Genomic DNA, 13,486 nt, shown 5'->3' with positions numbered 1-13,486 from the left:
TCTTACATTTTGCAAGATGTCTCAATATGATCCTGTCTAAGAAGTATCTGTTGGAACCCTGCTTCCTGATAACAGTTCTACCAAAGCTAAGTGAATTTGTTGTAAACTTATGGAGATTATATCTCCGGCTGTGGTTTGTAATAGTTGTCATAATAAACTTTTACATGCAGATAATGTGTCCATCAGTAATAGTACATTGCCTGTTGCTGTTCTTTCAACATCTAATGTACAAGATATACCTGTGAATTTAAAATAATTTATTGCTGATTCTATTCAGAAGCCTTTGTCTGCCATCCCGCCTTCTAATAAACGTAAAAGGTCTTTTAAAACTTCTCATAAGGTTGATGAAATTTCAAATGACCGACAGCATACTGAATTTTCCTCCTCTGATGAGGATCTATCTGATTCAGAAGATCCTTCCTCAGATATTGACACTGACAAATCTACTTATTTATTTAAAATGGAGTATATTCGTTCTTTGTTAAAAGAAGTGTTGATTACATTGGATATTGAGGAGACTAGTCCTCTTGATATTAAAACTAGTAAACGTTTAAATTCAGTTTATAAACCTCTTGTGGTTATTCTAGAGGTTTTTCCAGTTCCTGATGCTATTTGGGATTAGTGATGTCGCAAATAGTTCGCCGGCGAATATTTCCTGGCGAACATAGCATGTTCGCGTTTGCCGCTGCGGGCGAACATATGCAATGTTCGATCCGCCCCCTATTCATCATCATTGAGTAAACTTTGACCCTGTATCTCACAGTCTGCAGACACATTCCAGCCAATCAGCAGCAGACACTCCCTCCCAGACCCTCCCAGCTCCTGAACAGCAGCCATTTTAAATTCATTTGGAAGCTGCCTTGTTAGTGAGAGGAGGGACAGTGTAGCTGCTGGTGATTTAATAGGGAAATTGATAGCTAGGCTAGTGTATTCAGTGTCCACTACAGTCCTGAAGGACTCATCTGATCTCTGTTGTAAGCACAGCACCCCAAAAAGCCCTTTTTAGGGCTAGAACATCATTTTTTTCCCTGTGTAATCTAATTGCAGTTGCCTGCCTGCCAAGCAACTTGTCCAGTGCCACTACTCATATCTGGTGTAACAGTAGTGTAAATAAAAAAAAAAAAAAAAAAATTTGACTGTGAAACATCAGTCTGCTAGTGTAATCTAATTGCAGTTGCCTGCCTGCCAGCATGTGTGCCAGGCCCACTTGCCACGTGCCACCACTCATATCTGGTGTAACAGTAGTGTAAATTTAAAAAAAATATAACTTTTTTGACTGTGAAACATCAGTCTGCTAGTGTAATCTAATTGCAGTTGCCTGCCTGCCAGCGTGTGCCAGGCCCACTTGCCCAGTGCCACACCACTCATATCTGGTGTAATAGTAGTGTAAATTTAAAAAAAAAAAACTTTTTTGACTGTGAAACATCAGTCTGCTAGTGTAATCTAATTGCAGTTGCCTGCCTGCCAGCGTGTGTGCCAGACCCACTTGCCCATTGCCCCCACTCATATCTGGTGTAACAGTAGTGTAAATTTAAAAAAAAAAAAAAACTTTTTTGACTGTGAAACATCAGTCTGCTTGTGTAATCTAATTGCAGTTGCCTGCCAGCGTGTGTGCCAGGCCCACTTGCCCAGTGCCACCACTCATATCTGGTGTAACAGTAGTGTAAATTTAAAAAACAAACTTTTTTGACTGTGAAACATCAGTCTGCTAGTGTAATCTAATTGCAGTTGCCTGCCTGTCAGCGTGTGTGCCAGACCCACTTGCCCATTGCCCCCACTCATATCTGGTGTAACAGTAGTGTAAATTAAAAAAAAAACTTTTTTGACTGTGAAACATCAGTCTGCTAGTGTAATCTAATTGCAGTTGCCTGCCTGCCAGCGTGTGTGCCAGGCCCACTTGCCCATTGCCCCCACTCATATCTGGTGTAACAGTAGTGTAAATTTTAAAAAAAACTTTTTTGACTGTGAAATATCAGTCTGCTTGTGTAATCTAATTGCAGTTGCCTGCCTGCCAGCGTGTGTGCCAGGCCCACTTGCCCAGTGCCACCACTCATATCTGGTGTAACAGTAGTGTAAATTAAAAAAAAAAACTTTTTTGACTGTGAAACATCAGTCTGCTAGTGTAATCTAATTGCAGTTGCCTGCCTGTCAGCGTGTGTGCCAGACCCACTTGCCCATTGCCCCCACTCATATCTGGTGTAACAGTAGTGTAAATTAAAAAAAAAACTTTTTTGACTGTGAAACATCAGTCTGCTAGTGTAATCTAATTGCAGTTGCCTGCCTGCCTGCCAGCATGTGTGCCAGGCCCACTTGCCCAGTGCCACCACTCATATCTGGTGTAACAGTAGTGTAAATTTAAAAAAAAAACTTTTTTGACTATGAAACATCAGTCTGCTAGTGTAATCTAATTGCAGTTGCCTGCCTGCCAGCGTGTGTGCCAGACCCACTTTCCCATTGCCCCCACTCATATCTGGTGTAACAGTAGTGTAAATTTAAAAAAAAAAAACTTTTTTGACTGGGAAACATCAGTCTGCTTGTGTAATCTAATTGCAGTTGCCTGCCTGCCAGTGTGTGTGCCAGGCTTACTTGCCCAGTGTTACCACTCATATCTGGTGTAACAGTAGTGTAAATTTAAAAAAAAAAACTTTTTTGACTGTGAAACATCAGTCTGCTTGTGTAATCTAATTGCAGTTGCCTGCCTGCCAGTGTGTGTGCCAGGCCCACTTGCCCAGTGCCACCACTCATATCTGGTGTAAAAGTAGTGTAAATTAAAAAAAAAACTTTTTTGACTGTGAAACATCAGTCTGCTAGTGTAATCTAATTGCAGTTGCCTGCCTGCCAGCGTGTGTGCCAGGCCCACTTGCCCATTGCCCCCACTCATATCTGGTGTAACAGTAGTGTAAATTTTAAAAAAAACTTTTTTGACTGTGAAATATCAGTCTGCTTGTGTAATCTAATTGCAGTTGCCTGCCTGCCAGCGTGTGTGCCAGGCCCACTTGCCCAGTGCCACCACTCATATCTGGTGTAACAGTAGTGTAAATTAAAAAAAAAAACTTTTTTGACTGTGAAACATCAGTCTGCTTGTGTAATCTAATTGCAGTTGCCTGCCTGCCTGCCAGCGTGTGTGCCAGGCCCACTTGCCCAGTGCCACCACTCATATCTGGTGTAACAGTAGTGTAAATTAAAAAAAAAAACTTTTTTGACTGTGAAACATCAGTCTGCTAGTGTAATCTAATTGCAGTTGCCTGCCTGCCAGGGTGTGTGCCAGGCCCACTTGCCCAGTGCCACCACTCATATCTGGTGTAACAGTAGTGTAAATTTTAAAAAATAAAACTTTTTTGACTGTGAAACATCAGTCTGCTTGTGTAATCTAATTGCAGTTGCCTGCCTGCCAACGTGTGTACCAGGCTCACAGCGTATACTGTGCCCACTTGCCCAGTGCCCGTTACTCATATCTGGTGTAACAGTAGTGTAAATTTAAAAAAAAAAATTTTTTGACTGTGAAACAGTCTGCTTTTTTGTGTCAGGCTCACAGCGTATACTGTGCCCACTTGCCTAGTGCCACCACTCATATCTTGTTTAATAGTAGTGTAAGTGTACATTTAAAAAAAAACAAAAAAACTTTTTGGACTGGGAAACATCAGTCTGCTTTTTTGTTTCAGGCTCACAAGTTATACTTGGCCCACTTGCCCAGTGCCACCACTCATATCTTGTTTAATAGTAGTGTAAGTGTACATTTAAAAAGAAAAAAAAACTTTTTGGACTGTGAAACATCAGTCTGCTTTTTTGTTTCAGGCTCACAGCTTATACTAGGCCCACTTGCCCAGTGCCACCACTCATATCTTGTTTAATAGTAGTGTAAGTGTACATTTAAAAACCAAAAAAACTTTTTGGACTGAGTCTGTGAAACATCAGTCTGCTTTTTTGTTTCAGGCTCACAGCTTATACTGGGCCCACTTGCCCAGTGCCACCACTCATATCTTGTTTAATAGTAGTGTAAGTGTACATTTTAAAACATAAAAACTTTTTGGACTGTGAAACATCAGTCTGCTTTTTTGTGTCCGGCTCACAGCGTATACTGTGCCACCACTCATATCTTGTCTAATAGTAGTGTAAGTGTACATTTAAAAAAAATGACAGGCAGAGGCAGGCCACCCCGCAGGTGACGTCGTGGTCGTGGTGCTGTGATTCCCTTTGGCACTAGAATAATGCCCAGTGTTCAGAGGCCACGTCCCATGAACTCGAAAAGTTCTGAGGAGGACATAATTGACTTTATAACACAGGACAAACAATCTTCTATAGCTTCCGCTCCGAACCTTGACGCACCATCCTCCTCCAGCTTATCTTCGGGCACCTCTCAAGCTATCACTCGCCTGCCTGCCGCCACCACCAACACTAGCACCACAGCCGCTTCACTTGATCTGTCTTTTTTTTTTTTTTACACATCAGTTGGAAGAAATGAGTGATGCGCAACCATCATTGACAGAGGATGTAGATAACACTGATATGTCTCAGTCAGGCAGCATTACAGACATGGACGTACGGTGTGATGATGATGATGTTGTACCTGCTGCTGCTTCCTTTGTTGATTTGTCAGATACAAGTGAAGCGGTTGATGATGACGATGCGTCCGTGGATGTCACGTGGGTGCCCGCTAGAAGAGAAGAAGAACAGGGGGAAAGTTCAGATAGGGAGACAGAGAGGAGGAGATGAGTTGGAAGCAGGGGGAGGTCGTCGCAAGGAGCTAGTGGCACAGTCAGACAGCATGCATCGGCACCCGGGGTCAGCCAGACAGCACGCCAATCAACGCATGCTGTTTCCACCACGAGAATGTCGTCATCGCAGAGCTCAGCAGTTTGGCATTTTTTTGTGTGTCTGCCTCTGACAACAGCGATGCCATTTGCAACCTGTGCCAAAAGAAACTTAGTCGTGAGAAGTCCAACACCCACCTAGGTACAACTGCTTTGCGAAGGCACATGATCGCACATCACAAACGCCTATGGCATCAACACATGAGTAGAAGCAGCACACAAACTCAAAGCCGCCATCCTCCTCCTGGTCCAGCATCTTCAGCCAAGTCAACCACTGCTGTCCTCCTTGCCCCCTCTCAACCATCCGCCACTCCGTCTCTCTTCCGGAGCAGTTCCTGATCACCTGCCCACAGCCAAGTATCTGTCAAGAACATGTTTGAGCGTAAGAAGCCAATGTCACAAAGTCACCCCCTTGCCCGCCGTATGACAGCTGGCTTGTCTGAACTGTTAGCCCGCCAGCTTTTACCATACAACCTGGTGGAGTCTGAGGCGTTCAAACATTTTTTATCTATTGGGACACTGCAGTGGAAGGTACCCAGATGAAATTTCTTTGCACAAAAGGCAAACCCCAACCTGTACTCGATTGTGCGAAAGGAAGTAATGGCATGTCTGGCACACAGTGTTGGAGCAAGGGTCCATATGACCACTTATAGCTGGTCTGCAAAGCATGGCGGCATTGAAATTGGGCAAGTGGACACATGTGCTGTGCATGGCACATGTGTGTAATCGGATCGTACAACGCTTTGTGCATAAGTACCCAGGCTTACAGGACGTCCTGAAGCAGGCCAGGAAGGAGTGTGGCCATTTGAGACATTCCTACACGGCCATGGCGCACTTTTCCGATATCCAGCGGCGAAACAACATGCCAGTGAGGCGCTTGATTTGCGACAGCCCGACACATTGGAATTCAACACTCCTAATGTTCAACTGCCTGCTCCAACAAGAAAATGCCATTAACGAGTATTTGTATGACAGGGGTGCTAGGACAGCCTCTGCGGAGCTGGGAATTTTTTTGCCACATTACAGGGCGCTCATGCACAATGCCTGTAGGCTCATGCGTCCTTTTGAGGAGGTGACAAACATAGTCAGTCGCACCGAAGGCACCATCAGCGACATCATACCATTTGTTTTCTTCCTGGAGCATGCCCTTCGAAGAGTGCTGGATCAGGCCGTAGATGAGCGTGAAGAGGAAGAGTTGTGGTAACCATCACCACCAGAAACAGCCTTATCAGCATCACTTGCTGGACCAGCGGCAACGTTGTAAGAGGATTGTGAGGAAGAGGAGTCAGAGGAGGAATGTGGCTTTAAGGAGGAGGAGGAGGAAGACCAACCACAACAGGCATCCCAGGGTGCTCGTTGTCACCTATCTGGTACCCGTGGTGTTGTACGTGGCTGGGGGGAAGAACATACCTTCAGTGAGATCACTGAGGACGAGGAACGGGACATGAGTAGCTCGGCACCCAACCTTGTGCAAATGGGGTCTTTCATGCTGTTGTGCCTGTTGAGGGACCCTCGTATAAAAAAGCTGAAGGAGAATGACCTGTACTGGGTGTCCACGCTACTAGACACCAGGTATAAGCATAAAGTCCCTGAAATGTTACCAAATTACCACAAGTCGGAAAGGATGCAGCAGTTCCAAAATAACTTTAAAAAGTATGCTTTACACAGCGTATAAGGGTGATGTCACAGCACAACAGGAATATAACAGGGCAAGTGGTGAAAGTAATCCTCCGACTCCCACGACCACGCCGGCAAGGACAGGACACTTTTCAGACGTGTTGTTGATGGAGGACATGCAGAGCTTTTTAACTCCTATGCATCGTCACAGCCCTTCGGGGTCCACCCTCAGAGAATGACTCGACTGACAGGTAGCAGACTACCTCGCCTTAACTGCAGATCTCAACACTCTGAGGAGCGATGAACCCCTTGACTACTGGGTGTGCAGGCTTGACCTGTGACCTGAGCTATCCCAATTTGCAATAGAACTTCTGGCCTGCCCCGCTTCAAGTGTCCTGTCAGAAAGGACCTTCAGTGCAGCAGGAGGTATTGTCACTGAGAAGAGAAGTCACCTAGGTCAAGAAAGTCTAGATTACCTCACCTTTATTAAGATGAATGAGGAATGGATCCCGAAGGGACTGACATTGGGCGATACATTCGAGTAAAAAAGGCCTGATGAGATGAGCTGCCTAGGGCTAAAAATGGTCCACACGCTGCTGTATTTTATCTTTGAATGCCGGATGACTTGCGTGACTTATCCGCCACCAACTAGGGTTCAAGCCGCAATGTTTTAGGGCACTTTCTGCCTGGGAAACAAACATCAATTTTTCTGGCCGCTGCTACAGCAGCGGCTGCAACAATACCTAATTTTTCAGGCATGTGTACATGTCTAATTTTTCTGGCCTCTGGTGCAGCACTGTGGCTTCAAAAACCAAACCAAAAAAAAGGCACTTAACAGGGATTAAACTGATAGGAATAGTACTACTTAATACACCACTCCTATCTTGTGGCACATTAGATTGCACGCGCAGTGCCCCAAATTTGAAGTAGGAGGACCGACCAAGCATCTTTTTCCATCTCCCGGTTCCTAAAATCCATGCAATATACACGTCCTCTGGCGCCACAACTGCCTCTGGGAACCTTACCATGGGTCACAGACCGCACGTCTTGTAATTCTGTCTGGGAAATTATCTATCTATCAAATCTATTTATCTATCAAATCTATCTATCTATCTATCTATCTATTGTATCTATCAAATGTATATTGCATCTATTGATCTATCTATCTAATCTATGTATCTATCTATCAAATCTATCTATCTCGTGGCTGGACTCTTTTGTGACAGCCACTTGTGTTTCGGCCAAATGTCCGTTGGCCAAATGTCCATCTGCCAAATGTCAGTCGGCTAAAAGTCCGGCCATGATTGCACACGCAGTGCCCCAAATTTGAAGTAGGAGGACCGACCAAGCATCTTTTTTCATCTCCCGGTTCCTAAAATCCATGCCATATATACGTCCCCTGATAGGGGGCATAACAGGTATTAAACTGATCAGAATAGTACTACTTAACACACCACTCTTATCTTGTGGCACAGTAGATTGCATGCGCAGTGCCCCAAATTTGAAGTAGGAGGACCGACCAAGCATCTTTTTCCATCTCCCGGTTCCTAAAATCCATGCCATATACACATCCCCTGGCCCCGCAACTGCCTCTGGGAACCTTACCATGGGTCACAGACCGTACGTCTTGTAATTCTCTGTCTGGGAAATTATCTATCAAATCTATCTATCTATCAAATCTATCTATCTATCTATCTATCTATCTATCGTATGTATCAAATGTATATTGCATCTATTGATCTATCTATCTAATCTATGTATCTATCTATCTATCTATCTATCTATCAAATCTATCTCGTGGCCGGACTGTTTTGTGACAGCCACTTGTGTTTCGGCCAAATGTCCGTCAGCCAAATGTCCGTCGGCTAAAAGTCCGGCCACGATTGCATGCACAGTGCAACAAATTTGAAGTAGGAGGACCGACCAAGCATCTTTTTCCATCTCCCGATTCCTAAAATCCATGCCATATACACGTCCCCTGATAGGAGGCGTAACAGGTATTAAACTGATCAGAATAGTACTACTTAACACACCACTCTTATCTGGTGGCACAGTAGATTGCACACGCAGACCCCAAATTTGAAGTAGGAGGACCGACCAAGCATCTTTTTCCATCTCCCGGTTCATAAAATCCATACCATATACACGTCCCCTGATAGGGGGCGTAACAGGTATTAAACTGATCAGAATAGTACTTTTTAACACACCACTCTTATCTGGTGGCACAGTAGATTGCACGCGCAGTGCCCCAAATTTGAAGTAGAAGGACCGACCAAGCATCTTTTTCCATCTCCCGGTTCCTAAAATCGATGCCATATACACGTCCCCTGATAGGGGACGTAACAGGGATTAAACTGATCAGAATAGTACTACTTAACACACCACTCCTATCTGGTGGCACAGTAGATTGCACGCGCAGTGCCCCAAATTTGAAGTAGGAGGACCGACCAAGCATCTTTTTCCATCTCCCGGTTCCTAAAATCCATGCCATATACACGTCCCCTGGCGCCCCAACTGCCTCTGGGAACCTTACAATGGGTCCCAGAACGCACGTCTTGTAATTCTCTGTCTGGGAAATTATATATCTATCAAATCTATCTATTTATCTATCAAATCTATCTATCTATCGTATCTATCAAATGTATATATTGCATCTATTGATCTATCTATCTAATCTATGTATCTATCTATCTATCAAATCTATCTATCTCATGGCCGGACTGTTATCTGACAGCCACTTGTGTTTCAGCCAAATGTCCGTCGGCCAAATGTCCATCGGCCAAATGTTCATCGGCTAAAAGTCCGGCTACGATTGCACGCGCAGTGCCCCAAATTTGAAGTAGGAGGACCGACCAAGCATCTTTTTCCATCTCCCGGTTCCTAAAATCCATGCCATATACACGTCCCCTGATAGGGGACGGAACAGGGATTAAACTGATAAGAATAGTACTACATAACACACCTTATAATAATGCAGAGAGAGGTAACGCAGAGAGAGGAGTCTGAAGAAGAGGAGTCAGAGGAGGAAGGTGGCTTTGAGGAGGTGGAAGGCCAAACACAGCAGGCGTCCCAGGGGGATTGTTGTCACCTTTCGGGGACACATGGTGTTGTACATAGCTGGGTGGAGGAAGAGACCTTCAATGACATCACTGAGGACAAGTAATGTGACATGGCTAGCTTGGTATCCAACCATGCAAATGGGGAGTTTGCGGTTGTGCAAATGGACTGTTTGCTGTTGTTTGCAGTGCGTTAAAAAGGGAGTTTGGTCTGTCACTGTGAAGCGGGCGTAACCCTTACACTACCTGATCATACCTGATGTTTTAAAGCACGTTATTCCAAACAATTTAGGAATTTTAGGTGATTTATGCCCTTTATGGATTAAAACCAGACTCTGCATCAACTATGTCATTTTACGTGGGAGTTTTGCCATGGATCCCCCTCCGGCATGCCACAGTCCAGGTGTTAGTCCCCTTGAAACAACTTCTCCATCACTATTGTGGCCAGAAAGAGTCCCTGTGGGTTTTAAAATTCGCCTGCCTATTGAAGTCAATGGCGGTTCGTCCGGTTAGCCCGTTCAAGAACAGTTGCGGACGTTCTCGTTCACGGTTCGCGAACGGAAAACTTTAAGTTCGTGACATCACTATTTCTGATATGATTTCTAAGGAATGGAATAGACCTGGTACTTCTTTTATTCCTTCTTCAAGGTTTAAAAAGTGTATCCTTTGCCAGCAATTACAATGGAGTTTTGGGAAAAGATCCCCAAAGTTGATGGGGCTATCTCAACTCTTGCTAAGCGTACTACTATTCCTATGGAAGATAACACTTCTTTGAAAGATCCTTTAGATAGGAAACTTGAATCTTATCTAAGGAAAGCCTATTTATATTCAGGTCATCTTCTCAAGCCTGCAATTTTTTTGGCTGATGTTGCAGCTGCATCAACTTTTTGGTTGGAAAATTTAGCGCAACAAGAATTGGATTCTGATTTGTCTAGCATTGTTCACTTGCTGCAACATGCTAATCATTTTATTTGTGATGCCATTTTTGATATCATCAAAATTGATGTTAAATCTATGTCTTTAGCTATTTTAGCTAGAAGAGCTTTCTTGGCTTAAATCTTGGAATGCTGACATGACTTTTAAGTCCAGATTGCTATCTCTTTCTTTCCAAGGTAATACGTTATTTGGTTCTCAGTTGGATTTGATTATTTCAACTGTCACTGGGGGGAAGGGAGTTTTTTGCCTCAGGATAAAAGACCTAAGGGTAAATCTAAAACTTCTAACCGTTTTCGTTCCTTTCGACAAAATAAGGAACAAAAACCTAATCCTTCCTGCAAGGAATCTGTTTCCAATTTGAAATCTTCTTCAAATTGGAATAAATCCAAGCCATTTAAGAAACCAAAGCCAGCCCCTAAGTCCGCATGAAGGTGCAGCCCTCATTCCAGCTCAGATGGTAGGGGGCAGATTAAGATTTTTCAAGGATGTTTGGTTAAATTCTGTCGAAAATCAATGGATTCTGAGTATTGTCTCTCAGGGGTACCGAATAGGATACAGAGTAAGACCTCCTGTGAGAAGATTTTTTCTCTTAAGCATCTCAGCAAATCCAGTAAAGGCTCAGGCTTTCCTGATGTGTGTTTCAGACCTTGAGTTTTCAGGGGTAATCATGACAGTTCCGTTTCAGGAACAGGGTCAGAGGTGTTATTCAAATCTATTCATTGTCCCAAAGAAAGAAAATTTATTCAGACCATTTCTGGATCTGAAAATTTTGAATCGTTATGTAAGAGTACCAACTTTCAAAATGGTGACTATAAGGACTATTCTGCCTTTTGTTCAGCAAGGACATTATATGTCCACAATAGACTTGCAGGATTCATACCCTCATATTCCGATTCATCCAGATCATTATCAGTTTCTGAGATTCTCTTTTCTAGACAAGCATTACTAATTTGTTACTCTTCCTTTTGGCCTGGCAACAGCTCCAAGAATCTTTTCAAAGGTTCTCGGTGCCCTACTCTCTGTAACCAGAGAGCGGGGTATTGCTGTGTTTCCTTATTTGGACTATATCTTGGTACTAGCTCAGTCTTTACGTCCTGCAGAATCTCACACAAATCAACTAGTGTTTCTTCCACAACATGGTTGGAGGATCAATTTACCAAAGAGTTCCTTGATTCCTCAGACAAGGGTCACCTTTTTAGGATTCCAGATAGAGACAGAATCATGGACACTGAATCTAACAGACAAGAGATGTTTAAAATTGGTTGCTGCCTGTCGGAACTTTCAGTCTCAGTCATTCCCTTCAGTAGCTATCTGCATGGAAGTTTTAGGTCTCATGACTGCAGCATCGGACGTGATCCCCTTTGCTCGTTTTCACATGAGACCTCTTCAGCTTTGTATGCTGAACCAATGGTGCAGGGATTATACAAGGCTATCACAATTAATATCCTTAAATCCCAATGTTCGACTATCTCTGACTTTGTGGTTAGATCACTATCGTATAGTTCAAGGGGCTTCTTTTGTTCGGCTAACCTGGACTGTGATCACAACAGATGCGAGTCTTTAAGGTTGGGGAGCTGTTTGGGGATCTTTGACAGCACAAGGGGTTTGGAAATCTCAAGAGACGAGATTACCAATTAATATTTTGGAACTCCATGCGATTTTCAGGGCTCATCAGGTTTGGCCTCTTTTGAAGAGAGAACCGTTCATTTGTTTTCAGACAGACAATATCACAACTATGGCATATGTCAATCATCAGGGTGGGACTCACAGTCCCCAAGCTATGAAAAAAGTATCTTGGATACTTGTTTTGGCGGAATCCAGCTCCTGTCTAATTTCTGCGGTTCATATCCCAGGTATAGACAATTGGGAGGCAGATTATTTCAGCCGTCAGACTTTGCATCCGGGGGAGTGGTCCATCCATCCAGATGTGTTTTCTCAAGTTGTTCAGATGTGGGGTCTTCCAGAAATAGATCTGATGGCTTCTCATCTAAACAAAAAACTTCCCAGGTACCTGTCCAGGTCCAGGGATTCTCAGGCGGAAGCAGTGGATGCGTTGACACTTCTTTGGTGTTATCAACCTGCTTATATTTTCCCGCCTCTAGTTCTTCTTCCAAGAGTGATCTCCAAAATCATCATGGAACAATCGTTTGTGTTGCTGGTGGCTCCAGCATGGCCTCACAGGTTTTGGTATGTGGATCTTGTTCAGATGTCCAGTTGCCAACCTTGGCCACTTCCATTAAGCCCGAACCTTTTGTCTCAAGGTCTGTTTTTCCATCAGGATCTCAAATCATTAAATTTGAAGGTATGGAAATTGAATGCCTAGTGCTTATTAATACTATGTTACAAGCTCGTAAATCTGTTTCTACAAAGATTTATTTGGAACTTTTATATTTCATGGTGTTTTTCTCATAAATTCTCTTGGCATTCTTTCAAAATTCCTAGAATTTTACAGTTCCTTCAGGATGGTTTAGATAAGGGTTTGTCTTCAAGTTCCTTGAAGGGACAAATCTCTGCTCTTTCTATTTAATTTCACAGAAAGATTGCTAAACTTCCTGATATTCACTGTTTTGTACAGGCTTTGGTTTGTATCAAGCCTGTCATTAAATCAATCTCTCCTCCTTGGAGTCTTAATATGGTGTTGAAGGCTTTACAGGGTCCTCCTTTTGAGCCTATGAATTCTTTGGACATTAAACTACTTTCTTGGAAAGTGTTGTTCCTTTTGGCCATCTCTTCTGCTAGAAGAGTTTCTGAATTATTTGCTCTTTCTTGTGAATCTCCTTTTCTGATTTTTCATCAGGATAAGGCGGTTTTGCAGACTTCATTTAAATTTTTACCTAAGGGTGTGAATTCTAACAACATTAATAGAGAAATTGTTGTCCCTTCCTTGTGTCCTAATCCTAAGAATTCTTTGGAGAGATCCTTACATTCTTTGGATGTGGTGAGAGCTTTGAAATATTATATTGAAGCTACTAAAGATTTTAGGAAGACTTCTAGTTTATTTGTTATATTTTCTTTTTCTAGGAACGGTCAGAAGGCTTCTGCTGTTTCCTTTGCTTCGTGTTTAAA

General features: G+C 43.2%; 1 protein-coding gene across 1 annotated transcript in view; it reads right to left on the bottom strand.

The window, feature by feature from the left end:
• The window catches only part of LOC128657508 (probable cation-transporting ATPase 13A4), a 454,774-nt gene that overhangs the window by 165,599 nt on the left and 275,689 nt on the right, over positions 1 to 13,486 (bottom strand). The window lies entirely within an intron of this gene.

The sequence above is a fragment of the Bombina bombina genome, chromosome 4 (genome assembly GCF_027579735.1).
Source record: "Bombina bombina isolate aBomBom1 chromosome 4, aBomBom1.pri, whole genome shotgun sequence".
Classification (NCBI taxonomy): domain Eukaryota; kingdom Metazoa; phylum Chordata; class Amphibia; order Anura; family Bombinatoridae; genus Bombina; species Bombina bombina.
This window is presented reverse-complemented; position numbering and strand designations above follow the sequence as displayed.